Below are 14,348 nucleotides of genomic sequence, written 5' to 3'. Positions count from 1 at the left end.
GTGCTGTGGAAGAGGGATAGCATGTGGATTATGCTGCCTTCACCTGCTATCGGAAATTTCTTACTCTCCACTTCTTCCTCCCCACAATGTTAAAGCTTATGGGCTGCACAACTCTGAAACTCGTGTATCAAAATTATCTCAAGTTTCCCAGTCATAAATATGACTTGAGAGGTCATTAATTTTTACAAATTACTTGTATTTAAAGTAATTCCGATATCATGTGAAGACAGCATAGACAGACAGTTCAGCTACCCAAGTAAGTTTAAATTTAGTTTAGTTTTTCTTCTCTGTTTTCTTACACTGCATGGCTAACTTGCTCCAGAGATTGCAAATCAGCTATCACCAATCTGCTGTGAGCACAAGCAACATATATCTGATGCAATAAAGTTACTCCCTCTGTATCTCTTGTTCCAAATTAAAGCAGTGAAAGTGAAAGCATTTTAAAGATGACATTTATTGGCTTATTATATTTATTTTAGACTCTAGCTTTCTATCTAGCTATCTATGTATATATACTGTATATATACATATAAGCTTTATGATAAACCTTTATAAACTGAACCTATATAAATTAATAATGAAATAATTGCATTGCATTAATTGAATTGCATTAATATAGTCAGATATTTTATTTCAGCAAGCTTTGTGGCAGCAGCTGTGTTTTTCCTGTTGTGTAAATGTGTTTAAATTCATTATATATATATATATATATATATATAATGGCCCAGCCAGAGCCCTGACTTAAACCCAATTGAGCATCTCTGGAGAGACCTAAAAATGGCTGTCCACCAACGTTTACCATCCAACCTGACAGAACTGGAGAGGATTTGCAAGGAGGAATGGCAGAGGATCCCCAAATCCATGTGTGAAAAACTTGTTGCATCTTTCCCAATAAGACTCATGGCTGTATTAGATCAAATGGGTGCTTCTACTAAATACTGAGCATTTTTCAGTTTTTCTTTTTTAATAAATCTGCAAAGATGTCAACAATTCTGTGTTTTTCTGTCAATATGGGGTGCTGTGTGTACATTAATGAGGAAAAAAAATTAACTTAAATGATTTTAGCAAATGGCTGCAATATAACAAAGAGTGAAAAATTTAAGGGGGTCTGAATACTTTCCGTACCCACTGTATATATACAGTATATAATAACAATTTCTCAATCTTCAGCAAAGAAGTGAATGGAGCTGGCTTTCTTGCAAGAAGTGAGTTGCACACACTCCAGAGTTAATCACAAACCCTTGATCAAACCTTGAGTTGACAGAGAACATTTTTAGCAAGTGTTGTAAACCCACTGAACCTGGGGCCTGTACCATGATAGTTGTTATGGGATTAGTTTTGAGTTGACAAAACCAAACCAATTCAATCAGGCTTTGTTGGTACAATGACAGTGATAATTAACTTTCTCTGTCAACTCAGGCTTTGATCCTGAGCTCATGAATAACTAGTGTGTGCACATAAAAATTTGATAATCACATCACAATCGCCAGGGCCGTCCTTAGCTGACGCGGGGCCTGGTGCGAGGTAGGGAGCGGGGCCCCCCTCGGTCCATTCACGATCGCGTTCTGGTGGGGGGGGGGTTGTCCCCCTTGGTCCGTTGCACCCCCCTAAGGACAGCCCTGACAATCGCCTTGAAACACAGAGACTCACTTCTCTCGAGCGATTTAGCGTTATTCACTTCTCTCTTCTGCCGATGATTAAGAGTTTGAAAAATATGAAGAATTTAAACACATTTACACTGCAAGAAGAAAAGAGTTGTCCATGAAAGGACAACTAAAAGAAAACATCTTGCTATACAGTACAAGTTGTGAAGTTTGTATAGATCAGGGGTGGCGAACATCGGTCCTGGAGAGCCGCAGCCCTGCAGAGTTTTGCTTCAACCCTAATCAAACACACCTGAACAAGCTAATCAAGGTCTGAAGGGTTACTAGAAAGCTACAGGCAGGTGAGTTTTAATTAGGGTTGGAGCTGAACTCTGCAGGGCTGCGGCTCTCCAGGACCGGAGTTCGCCACCGCTGGTATAGATGATAAAGTATATAGGTATATAGAGACTTGTAATATGTAAGCTCACATGTAGTAATTGATTCTATTGATTCTAAAGCTTATTTATATTGCATATGATCTGTAACTATATTCATTTAAACAAAATGCTTAATAATATTGTTAAACTAAAATGGCTTTTGTGTAATAGATTAAGGGTATAATAATTATATATATTTTTATATACCTTTATTTATATAGTGCTTTATACAATACTGGTTGTGTCAAAGCAGCTTTACAGTGTCAAACAGGAAAATAGATTGTCAATAATGCAAGAAGACAATAACAGGGTCATTTTTCATAGGTGCTGATCCACCTTCTGATCTAGATACAGACTGGATCTGTATGGCTACGGTGACCTCGGAATAAGAATGAAAGAGACTAATATTAGCGTAGATGCCATTCTTCTTACGATGTAGCAAGTACATCGGGTGTTATGGGAAGTGTTCCCGGTTCCAGTTCCCTTGCGCAGCAGACGTGGAGGACTATAATACGATAAGAGATTGCTCAAGTACTGAGGTGCTAAACCATTCAGGGCTTTATAGTTAATTAGCAGGGTTTTTTTTTTTTTGTTAAATCTATACGAGGTCGTAATTCAGATATATTTTTGAGATGGAAAAATGCAGTTTTAAAAATACTTGAAACGTGGCTTTCGAAGGAAAGAATGTCATCAAATAGCACACCTAAGTTCCTAACGCGTCCCCAACTAAGAAAGCCAAAGGCGACAGTGGCAAGGAACCAAAAATCCATCGGTGACAGAAATGGAGAAAAACCTTGGGAGAAACCATGCTCAGTCGGGGGGCCAGTTCTCCTCTAGCCAGAAGACACCAGCATGGTGTGGTTTAATCCCAGCCTGCAACACAGGTGCAGAGGACTCGTCTGGTTCCTGTGGTCTTGTGCCGATGGTTGTCGAGGCGATGAGGTCTTCGCAGGGGATCTGTTTCTGGGGCGCATCTAGTTGACGTGGTCTCCACTGACATTCAGTTTTTTATATCGACTATGCATTCTGTTAGTTTTTCCAATTGGTATGTTTCGCCGGGTCTCGAAGAAGCATAGAGCTGAGTGTCATCAGCATAACAGTGAAAGCTAACACTGTGTTTCCTGATGATATCTCCCAAGGGTAACATGTAAAGCGTGAAAAGTAACGGCCCTAGTACTGAGCCTTGAGGTACTCCATACTGCACTTGTTGTGATCGATATGAAACCTCTTCATTCACTGCCACGAATTGATGGCGGTCAGATAAGTACGATTTTAACCATGCTAATGCACTTAAAATCGTTTGACACTATCAACCACAACATTCTTTTGAGTAGACTACAAAATTATGTTGGCATTAGTGGAATTGCATTGTCATGGTTTAGATCTTACTTATCTGACCGTCATAAATTCTTAGCAGTGAATGACGAGGTATCATATCGATCACAAATACAGAATGGAGTGCCACAAGGCTCAGTGCTAGGACCATTGCTTTTCACACTTTACATGTTACCCTTGGGAAATATCATCAAGAAACATGGTGTTAACTTTCACTGTTATGTTGATGATACTCACTCAGCTCTATATTTCTCCACAGCCCACCAAAACATACAAATTCGCAAAACTAACGGAATGTACTGTTTATGTTAAAAACTGGATGACTAGGAATTTCCTACTGCTAAATTCTGAAAAAACAGAGGTTTTAATTATTGGACCAAAAACCTCCATATGTAATAACCTAAAACACTGTCTAACACTTGATGGCTGCTCTGTTAATTCTTCGTCATCAGTTAGGAACTTAGATGTGCTATTTGATAGCAATATTTCATTTGGGAACCATGTTTCTAGCATTTGTAAAACTGCATTTTTCCATCTCAAAAATATATCTAAATTACGACCTATGCTCCCAATGTCAAATGCAGAAATGTTCATTCATGCGTTCATGATCTCAAGGTTAGATTATTGTAATGCTTTATTGGGTGGTTGCCCTGTGCACTTAATAAACAAACTCCAGCTGGTCCAAAATGCAGCAGCTAGAGTTCTTACTAGAACCAGGAAGTACGACCATATTAGCCCGGTTCTGTCAACTCTGCACTGGCTCCCTATTGAACAACGAATACATTTAAAAATCTTGCTAATTATAAAGCCCTGAATGGTTAAGCTACTCAATACTTGAGCAAGCTCATTTCGCATTATAGTCCTTCACATCCACTGTAATCTCAAAACTCTGGCCATTTGATAATACCTAGAATATCAATATCATTGATATTCTATACATTTCTATAATTCAAATCCGTTAAATGAGTGTTAGGCTGCATTAATTAGGTCAACCGGAACCGGCAACACTTCCCATAACACTCCCATAAATCTCCATTTCTGTCACCGATGGAGTTTTGCTTCCTTGCCACTGTCGCCTTTGGCTTGCTTAGTTGGGGAGGCTTGACTGATTGCGCAGACACTATTGGACGAGAGCTAAACTGCATGATGACATCACTGAATAATCAATGAACCGACTTTAGCTGGAAAAATGACTCTTTGTTATTGTCTTCTAGCATTATTGACAAACTATTTTCCTGTTTGACTCTGTAAAGCTGCTTTGACACAATCAGTATTGTATAAAGCGCTATACAATAAAGGTGACAATGACAATGACAATTACTGTGCTTTCAGCCACTGTTTTGAAACAGACAGTGGAGGAGGTTTAGACGCTCCAGGTTTATAGGCTGTGGAAATGAATGTGTCTTTATCATAGTTGAAGGGAACGACAATACGATTGCAGATGAACAAACAAGCATACATGACACACGAGCATATTAAAGCAAAAGCCAGCATATATTAGTTCTGTGAAACAAAGCAAAACCAATGTTACTCACCTATCGACAAGAAACAAAGCAACCTCGGCGTCCGATCGCAGGCCTTCCCGCTCCTTGAGTTCTCTCCAGCGCTGAAAAGCTGATCCGAAATGTACACGGGTCCTACTCCTTGCCTTTTCGTAATCCTTCTTTTGTTCCGCAGACGCTTTCCTCTTTTCTTTTTTATCCGCCATCACTATCTTTCTGTCGTCGCTCGGCTCGGCTAATGCCCGTCCTGTGCACTGAGCGCTCTCTCCTCCTCATCATGAGTAGACACGCCCCTTACTGCTGATTGGCTACAAGTTTGTTTTGGTACTCAGCCCGACTCATTTTTCTAAAGCGTTTTAAAAAAAATACATACCCCACCTTTAAGCAGCAGTCATCCACTGCTGGATAAACGGCAGCTGCGCTGCCTTCTAATGAGGACTTAATTATATTGCCATCTAGTGGCTGTTCAACTGTTTTGTAACTTTCAAGCAGAGAGTTGTCCAGAGCACATGACTTCATGTATGTTTTCTTTTACACACAAACACTATATGAATAAAGGTGACTTGACTTGACTTATCCAACCCAGCCCAATGACCCCACAATCTCTGCCTGTTTGTTAAATGGTGGTTAAAAAGTGAGCTTTCAATCCATGGGAAATGCACCCCAGGCCATCCAGGAATGCTGGGGTAGAATTCATTGACCAACTGCACAGATTACATCTCAACACCTGTCTAGTCACAGAGTTCCTTAAATCAGACCCTAGAGGGCCAATGCCCTGCTGAGTTTAGCTCAAACCCACCTTCCCACCTTTAGATCAAACTGACCTACCTGTAATTTTCTAGTAACTCTGAAGACCTTGATTAGCTGGCTCAGGTGTCATGGTTGCAACTGAAGTCTGCAGGGTAGAGACCCTCCAGGGTTGCATCTGAGGAACCCTTATATCAAGTCTGCTAGACATCTGGCGTTGCCTGCTGTGGTGTACAATCTCACACTTACAGTCTGTCAGTGGTCAAATGCACTTCCAACATTTACAGCCAAACAGTAGGCCATTTGGGAGATGTTGTGAGTGTTTGGAAAATCTGTTTATAAACAGTCATTATTTGAGCCAATCTGTATGTCTAACTAAACACTAAATTGTAACTTTCAAAACCATTGCTGAAACTAACTACTAGTAAAATAAGATAATATAAACGTATAAAATATATACCACATTATAACAAATGATTATCTTTTGATACACACTTCATCTTTAGCTAGCTAGCCTCATTTAAACGCACTTGCAATTGGATAAAAGCATTTGCTTTATGAATATAGCTTAATGTAAATGTAATAAACATAATTAGTTCTTGAAAAATGAATTAAACTCAAACTGTCACGTCTCACCTCAGTACAGAGAAAGCTAGAAAAATTAATCATAACTCAAACAAAGCAACTATTCAAATGGCATTTAATTTTATACATGGAATGTGAAACATTCTTTCCTTCCCCTGGTCATTTTAATTATGACCCTACCACTGCCTCCCTCGAGTTCTATGAGGCAGACAAATTTGGGACAGCAATTTATCTTGCACTGCATCAGTGTTACTTGCCTCAATCTTATGTTACTGGTTTTGCAGTTTATTACAAATGTTTGCTGCCTTGATTATTGTGTCTGGTTATTTTGCATTATTCTGGGAGGTCAGGTGTGGGAGGACATAAAAATACCATAGCCCCCTGACCACCCCTAACATCTGTCCATATAAATAAGTCTACTGTTTTTTGCTGATGTAACCCAAAAGAGCCATTTTTTTCATTGCATATTCACATAGCATTTTTTCAGCACTAGAAAAGACTGTAGAAAAGCTGGAGTCATGACCTTTTCCCCTAGTAGAGTGTGGCTACAGAAATGACCAACTGCATTATGCTGAAATGTAGTTAAACCGCTGTCGACTCTGATGAAACTACACACCCAGCGCCCTGCTGTTAGACTCTATGAACCTTTGATGGCCAGTTAGCACTGCATAAAGAGAGCTGCAATCCTTTTCATTTGTTCAGTTTCTGGCAGGTCTGCAGGCATCACACTGTACACATTTCATGAAAACTGAAGTCCTTCAGTTCATTGTACTACCATTATCTTTAAGCATGGGCTGTGATGAAGTGACTGGAATCGACAGAGAAGGTTTATAATACCTAGTTAAAGCTCATTTTCATTATGTCATGACAACTGATACTTTGCAGTAGGTGCTATAGTTAAAAGTGAAGTGTGCTGTACTAATGACACTTTTTTAAAGCTGTCCCGGAAGTTAGCATTACCCTTTTCCTCTCAAAAAACAAAAACACTACAGGATTTTTCCATGATCTTTTGAATTATTGCAGAAAATAAGTACTGCGACCAGCAAAAGTTTATGATTCTTACACATTTTATCATGATAATCTTCATAAATGAACACAATTTTGAAGTCTGCCAGAAGTAATATTGCAGTCTTAAATTATTTTGCAGATGTGTGATTTAAAACACAACTAGGCTGAGAATAGGCTGAGATATTTTGAAGCATGTGTGTAACCAAACAGTTGCTGGTTCCCATTGACTTCCTAAAAAAAAAAAAGAAAAAGTGGGACCAGAAACCCACATTTGGTTACCCACATTTAATGTCCTTGATAACCTCTGTAGTCCCGTTTAGCCACTTGTTAGCAGTCTCTTTTTTTCAAGTAAAAACTTTTAAAAAATCACAAGGACATATTACTGATGCATTTTATGCCGTGGGATAAAACATGAAAATATCTTGAGCTTGTGTTCACCACAGACCTTATTTCAGGTATTTAAAGGGTTAGTTCACCCAAAAATTAAAAGTAGGCTGAGTTTTACTCACAACCCCAAGGCATCCTAGGTGTATATGACTTTCTTCTTTCAGACGAATCCAGTCGGAGTTATATAAAAAATTGTCTTTGATGTTTCAAGCTGTTTCATTGCAGTCAGCGGGTGTTGCAGTGCATCAGTCCAAAAGAAGTTAAATAAAAAGCGCCCATGCATAAAAAAAAGTGTCTCACACGGCTCCGGGGGGTGAACAAAGGCGAAAGGTGAAAAAAAAACATGCGTCTTTGTAAGAAAAAGGCCAAAGGTGAAAAAAATCGATGCGTCTTTGTAAGAAAAATATCCATATGCAAAACGTAATAATCACTTTCATCTAGCTTGCGCCAGCAGTTGTACACTGGAAGCGGACTGCAACGATAGAGCTTGAAAGATCAAAGACAATTTTTAATATAACTCCGACTGGATTCGTCTGAAGGAAGAAAGTCATATACACCTAGGATGCCTCGAGGGGTGAGTAAAACACAGCCTAATTTTCATTTTTGGGTGAACTAACCCTTTAACTAAAAACCCATTAAAACAAACCGATTGACTTTGGGATGGTGGAATTGGAAGTGCTAAAATGCTAATTTGTTTCCAGGTTTTGGCCTAAAAATATACATATTTTATAATATATAATATCAATCTATTTATTTATTTTACCAGCAGAGGTTGTGCGAGGTTGAGGTTAATTAGGGTACATTCTGTGCACATGCATAATCTGCATTAGCTTGTTTCACACAGCAGAGGTAAGAAAAATATATTTTTAATCTAACCAAATCTGATTAATTATGGAAAAATTTTTAAAAAGACAATGCACGCTCTACACAATTTCCTTGCACAATTTCCTTGAGCTGAGCTCACAGCTAAAGTTTTTCTATGCTATGAACCCAGTAATGTGCTAATGGTCCCTTGCTTTTCATGTGAGCTGGTCCCTTTATACAGCAAAATTGACAAAGGCACCCATAGTCAATTTGACTACAAAACTCAAACTCGTTTTAAAAATGAAGCCATATAATATAAAAACTATATATTTTCCTGATAATAGGAAAATAATATGGCATAAAGGTTTGGACAGAAATGTTGATTCTGTATTAGTGATGTTTCACCCATATTAGAATCATATTGAAGTCTTCAAGACTATGAAACAGGGACCATGGCAATCACCTGATTCCAGCTCTTCTCACTCCGGATGCTCTTAACCAACTTCGTAACTTCACAACTTCATAATAGTAGGATACTTTAAAAAAAACTATGTTTCGTGTTGTTGTTGTTGTTGTTATGACATTTTTAACTTAAATTTTAAATTTTCGTTTTGTATAGAAATGTATATGTTGGTGAAATTGTGTAGTTTGTCTACACAATTACTTTTAACCAATTAAGCAGAAGCGAAATCTAAAAAATTTTAAAATCATGAGAAACAAGTTTAATTGTCTGGAAGTGTACATCTTCTATCATGTTGTAATGCCTTTGAAACTAAATTTGTTGTTTTCTTAACAAAGTATGTGTGTAGTATCCCCTTTCTTTGTTATTGCACACATTAATTCAGCTGTTAACACACTGTGACATACCTGGAGCTCCACCAAATCAAACATATCAAAGTGAAGACATGCCAAACAAAGGTCCTGCCAATGGATCTGCTTGAACTGTAGAAATAAGGTTTTTCAGTCTTGTAGCATTCATGCAAAATAAAAAAATAAAAAAATAAAAGTGATCTGCTGAGAAATATGTATGCAAAAGATGTGGAGTGGCATTTATTTCAAATCTGCTAGAATGAGTAGAGTTTCAGGGCGAATTTAACTTTCATCTGTCACCAAATTTTGGTTTGTAGCTATTGCTCAATTTTTATTTTTTATATTATTTGAAGCAATAGCAAATTCTTGTAATAGTGCACTAGTCCAAAATGTCAAACACTGCATATGTTTATTGTAATTAAAATAAATTTTTATTTTTATTTCTACAAAATGAATATCAATTCAATAGATTATATCAAAATTATGGGATTTAAATAGTTGGAGACCAAAATCACCATTTTAAGTGCATATAATGCAGACTAATGCATAGCTAATTTGTTTTGTAGCATAACTACTGTATGTTATGCTAATTTTATGTTACATAATATTTTATCTAAAAAACAACAACAACAACAAAAACACAGGATTTGTGATTCTCAGAGGACATCAGAATGTACTATTTTCGTGTAAAGTGCCAAGTTAGATTTTTGTTGCGATATCATGTGACAATGGAGTTTATAAACTTTAATCAGGTACCAGGTTCAAAGGCCTTGTAACCAGCTGCTGTTTTTATTTAATCTCTTCTTTTGGTCTTCTATGTGAACGTGGAATGCTATCATAATGTGTTCTTCTGTGGCAGATAATCACTAATAAAAACATACTCCATATACTGTATATTTACAGATGAACGTACTGTTCCTCAAAATTCATTGCGTTGGGAGAACTATTTTTTGTATCAAGGCCATACTTCCAGTACATATAAAAAGAACAATGACATTAATAGGAATACCAGTGTACACAATACACATCAGTATCAATACAGAATGCAAAACAATACACCAATTGAAATGCAAAATATGCATAAAAAAGAAAACAAATAAAATGTACACCAACAGTGGATACAGTAAGCTTTAAACACAGACAAAACAAAACGGACCCAAAAGTCAAAATTGTCTACTTTAATGCATTTTTCTACTACAAATTGTATTTATTTACTTTTAATCATAACAATTTGAGTAAAAAGTTGAACAATAGACATGAATGACTTAGTATTTTTATCATAATGAAAGTTTGAGCTGACATGAACACAACTTGTTGGTTTTGAGAACAACCCAAAGAGCATCTAGTGCTTCAATGGCAGCAAGAAAATCTGTCACTAATTTGCTTACATTAATGCATTATTTGAATTAATTTATACATTACATATACTAATGCACAGAATTGATTGAGTACTATTTCATTGTGAATATGGCTATAGCCACTGGGCAGTGTAAAGTGGCTGCTGTACTGTATTCAAGGGATAATGTACAGTCAGACGGCCGTTATTACAGAATAAACCCTGACAGGTTGATCGGGTCACCAGTCATCCTAAAGGAGTTTATTCTGAGTTAAGGACCAGCTGAAGGTACTGTACATTATCCAGATAGCAAAGTAAATTACAGTGAGAAAAAAAAGTTCAGTTTAGGTTTAGTGTTTCTGTTGCACGATCTTTATCTTGCTAATAGATCAATAGTAGCTCATCATCAGTCAGCTCATGGGCTTTGAACTAGACCACACCACCCTATTACACACCTGTCCAGATATGACATTAAACACATTTCATTATAATCATCTCACTATTCTTATAATAAAGGAAAATTAATATTATTTTATTTAAATCAGCATAAATAATAATACATCATTTTTTCACATTAGTGTAATGAGGACTGAGGCCACTGTGGCCATAAAATAAAAGTCACAGTTGCACAAAAAATATTTTCTTGGTGCAGAATATCATTTCTTATTTCTTTCCTTTGGGTAAAATATGACCAGACATGTTTCGTTTTCGTGAGATTCACCCTATTATATCTAATACAATGGTATTTCTTCATTTTAAGTGTGCTTTTATAGTTTTTGGGCCACTGTAAAGGGTTAAAGCATCTTTGGCCAGACGTCAAGAGCTCTCTGATTCCCCGCAGCGATCAGAGGAGAGAGCTGCACGTTTCTCTGCGAGTCTCGGGTCCATGTTGGAGTTGCTCTGCTCTGCTGGGTCATTTCAGGCCACGTCTGTCCGAGCACAGGAGCAAACGCTGGTATTACAGGGATATCTAATAAAGGACATACACATATACTGTGCTGCAGCTTCGAGGTGAGTCATTATTTCCTGTTTTACGTCTGTGTGAAGTAAAACGGCATTGCTTTGCTGTAAAATGTATCCGTGTTAAACATCGAGAGCCAAGTGCAACTCGGTATCGCTCCGATAGCTGCTGTGTTTCTAAACTACATGAAATGTCACAGCGCTTGATTAATGTTCCACATGTGTTTTCAAGCGGATGTGGTTTTTGGCACTTTTTAGCGTCTTTCGGCAAAAAGAGTCGTGGAGGCATTTATAAACATCACCTTAGCCTACATTTACCCCGAAGCAAAAAGATCCCTCGTTGACATTCTTATGAATGTTATCTGTAATGTCATTAAAACAATATCCTTCATGTAATGCTCAGTGCAGTGTTGTTGTTGTTGCTGCTGAAGTTATGGTTGCATGTAAACGGTCATGCATACGTGCATGCGTCGTGTACCCGTTTGCAAACTTCAGTCAGACGTTACAATAAACTTTTATGACATCCGACCGTTTTTGCTCTTAAATGTGTTAGAGTTAGCCGGTGTTATTTGATTGGCTCACGGACAGAGCCCAACGGTTTGACCCACTTACAGAAACGCCATCATTTCAACACATTTTTTGAAGAAATGTAATCATTATTTAACAGAAAATTATTATATTAGCCAATAAAGATTGCAACATTTGCATTCTAATCTGGCAACATGGTGTGATTGTAGCTACTATAATAAAATTGTTGCAATTGTTTGTGCATGCAGGGGAAGGCCAACTATCATTCATTATATCTGTAGTTATTAACTCTTTATGAAACACTTTGTTTTGCTACTATACTGTGCATACTATTTCTGTTGAATGCATTATGTATACTGTTATACATGGAATACCCAGATGACCTACCGCAGTCGTTCTGAATTCCAGTCCTGGGGTACCACCGCTCTGCACATTTTGTATGTCTCTCTTAAAGGGATAGTTCACCCAAAATTGAAAATTCTGTCATTAATTACTTTACTTTACTTTACTTTTAGTCATTTAGCAGACACTTTTATCCAAAGCGACTTACAAATAAGAAAAAGTAATTAAAGCTAAAACTCTATAAATACTATATATATACACATTTAAGAAAATAAAAGAAATTAAATAAAAATGACAAATGCATACAACAACATTTCAAAACTAAACATTTAAATGAAAACAAAATAAATAAAGTATAATAATGATTCTAACATAACACTAAGCCAAACACCAAAAACAACTACATATGTGTATGTACAGCCACACACATATACATGTACATGTACATATATATAAATACATTAAATATATATATATATTATTTCATTTCCATTTTGTATGTTGGAGTACTGAAATAACTCGAATTAAATAAAACTAAAACTTAATAAAAAACCTATATAAGGTTCATCTTCGGAACACAAATTAAGCTATTTTTGATGAAATCTGAGAGCTTTCTGACCCTACATTGACAGCAAGGTAACTACCACGTTCAAGGCCCAAAAAGGTACCAAGAACATCAACAAAATAGTCCATGTGACATCAGTGGTTCAACCGTAATTTTATGATAATACTTTTTGTGTGCAAAAAAACAAAAATAACGACTTTATTCAACAATTCTTCTCCCCCGAGTTACCATCTACAGCCATTATCGGGAGCACCACAACACATGCCCGTGGTTTCCTTTGCTTGTAAACAATGCGCAGCGCACGCGTGTTCTACATCAGCAGCATCACGTGCATGCGTCGTGTTACTTTTGATAATGGTGGTAGATGGAAAGCTCTCGGATTTCACCAAAAATATCTTAATTTGTGTTACGAAGGTGAATGAAGGGTTTGGAACGACACGAGGGTGAGTAATTAATGACAGAATTTTCATTTTTGGGTGAACTAACCCTTTAACTAGCGTGCTAGCGATTTCACCCCAGTGCTTCTCTGTGTCCTTATGGTTGTGGTACGTTGTCGACACATACAGACAGTTGTGTTATTGCAAAACTAGCCAACTCTCTAAATCGAGAGGAGACCTAACTATGCCCTATGCTAAGGACATCTTGCAAGGAGGCTCACAGAAAGCCTACAAACCACCAATGATGTCCTAGCAGAGCTCTGGGGAGTGGAGGCCTCAATAAAAATAACTGTTTGTCGTGAGAGGAGGCCTGACAACGCTTGCAGTAGGGCTGGGAAAATAAATCGATGCATCGCGATTCAGCATCGTTTCTGAGATTTTCCGAATGCATCGCGATTCTCTCTTGAATCGATTCTGAGCTTAGTTTTGAACAGCAGATGACACTGCATGCTTTAGAAACAGCCGTACTCTGCTTGTTTCCAAATCCTTACACACACTTGAACCTAGGCCTGTCGCAATAATCAATATATCGACTTATTGCGCAATATATGTACATGACCTCAATAATTTTTGGTGACTCAATATATCGCACATTATATTTACATAAAAATTAATGTCACCATGTTTTTTGCATTCCACTTGCGCCTGTATCTTTTGCAGCTTCTCGTACATAACGTGGCGTAGTCATGAGGTGCTAGTTCAAATTTAAAAAATGCTTCTACAAACAAAGTTTCGTCTGCAGATATGATCTTGTTTAGGGATCTGTGTCTTTGTGCATACGGACATCTGACTGCTGAGTAGTGATTGTGTTTTTCAGCAATACAGTGCACCCTTAATTTACAGAGAAAAGAAGGTCCGGGAAAAATCTGTAGATGGAAAAATCTTTTTTTCAACTTTTTACTTTGCACTTTTTGTTAGAAAATGTTTATTTACTATTTATTCAAGTTTTTTAAGGTATCTAATATTTTGATACTTAATTTCC

At 37.2% G+C, this 14,348-nt stretch overlaps 1 protein-coding gene across 1 annotated transcript in view; it reads left to right on the top strand.

Moving 5' to 3' along the window:
• The first annotated feature begins 11,378 nt into the window (after positions 1-11,378).
• LOC107719848 (thyroid hormone receptor beta-like) overlaps positions 11,379-14,348 on the top strand; it is a 157,696-nt gene continuing 154,726 nt past the window's right edge. The window contains exon 1 of the mRNA XM_016527387.1: positions 11,379-11,545. The gene's annotated coding sequence lies outside the window, so the exon portion shown is untranslated. The remainder of the gene's footprint in view (positions 11,546-14,348) is intronic.

This window comes from Sinocyclocheilus rhinocerous, unplaced genomic scaffold, assembly GCF_001515625.1.
Source record: "Sinocyclocheilus rhinocerous isolate Xijiao unplaced genomic scaffold, SAMN03320098_v1.1 scaffold1563, whole genome shotgun sequence".
Classification (NCBI taxonomy): domain Eukaryota; kingdom Metazoa; phylum Chordata; class Actinopteri; order Cypriniformes; family Cyprinidae; genus Sinocyclocheilus; species Sinocyclocheilus rhinocerous.
The sequence above is the reverse complement of the archived record's forward strand: the minus strand, read 5'-3'. Positions and strand labels throughout refer to the sequence as shown.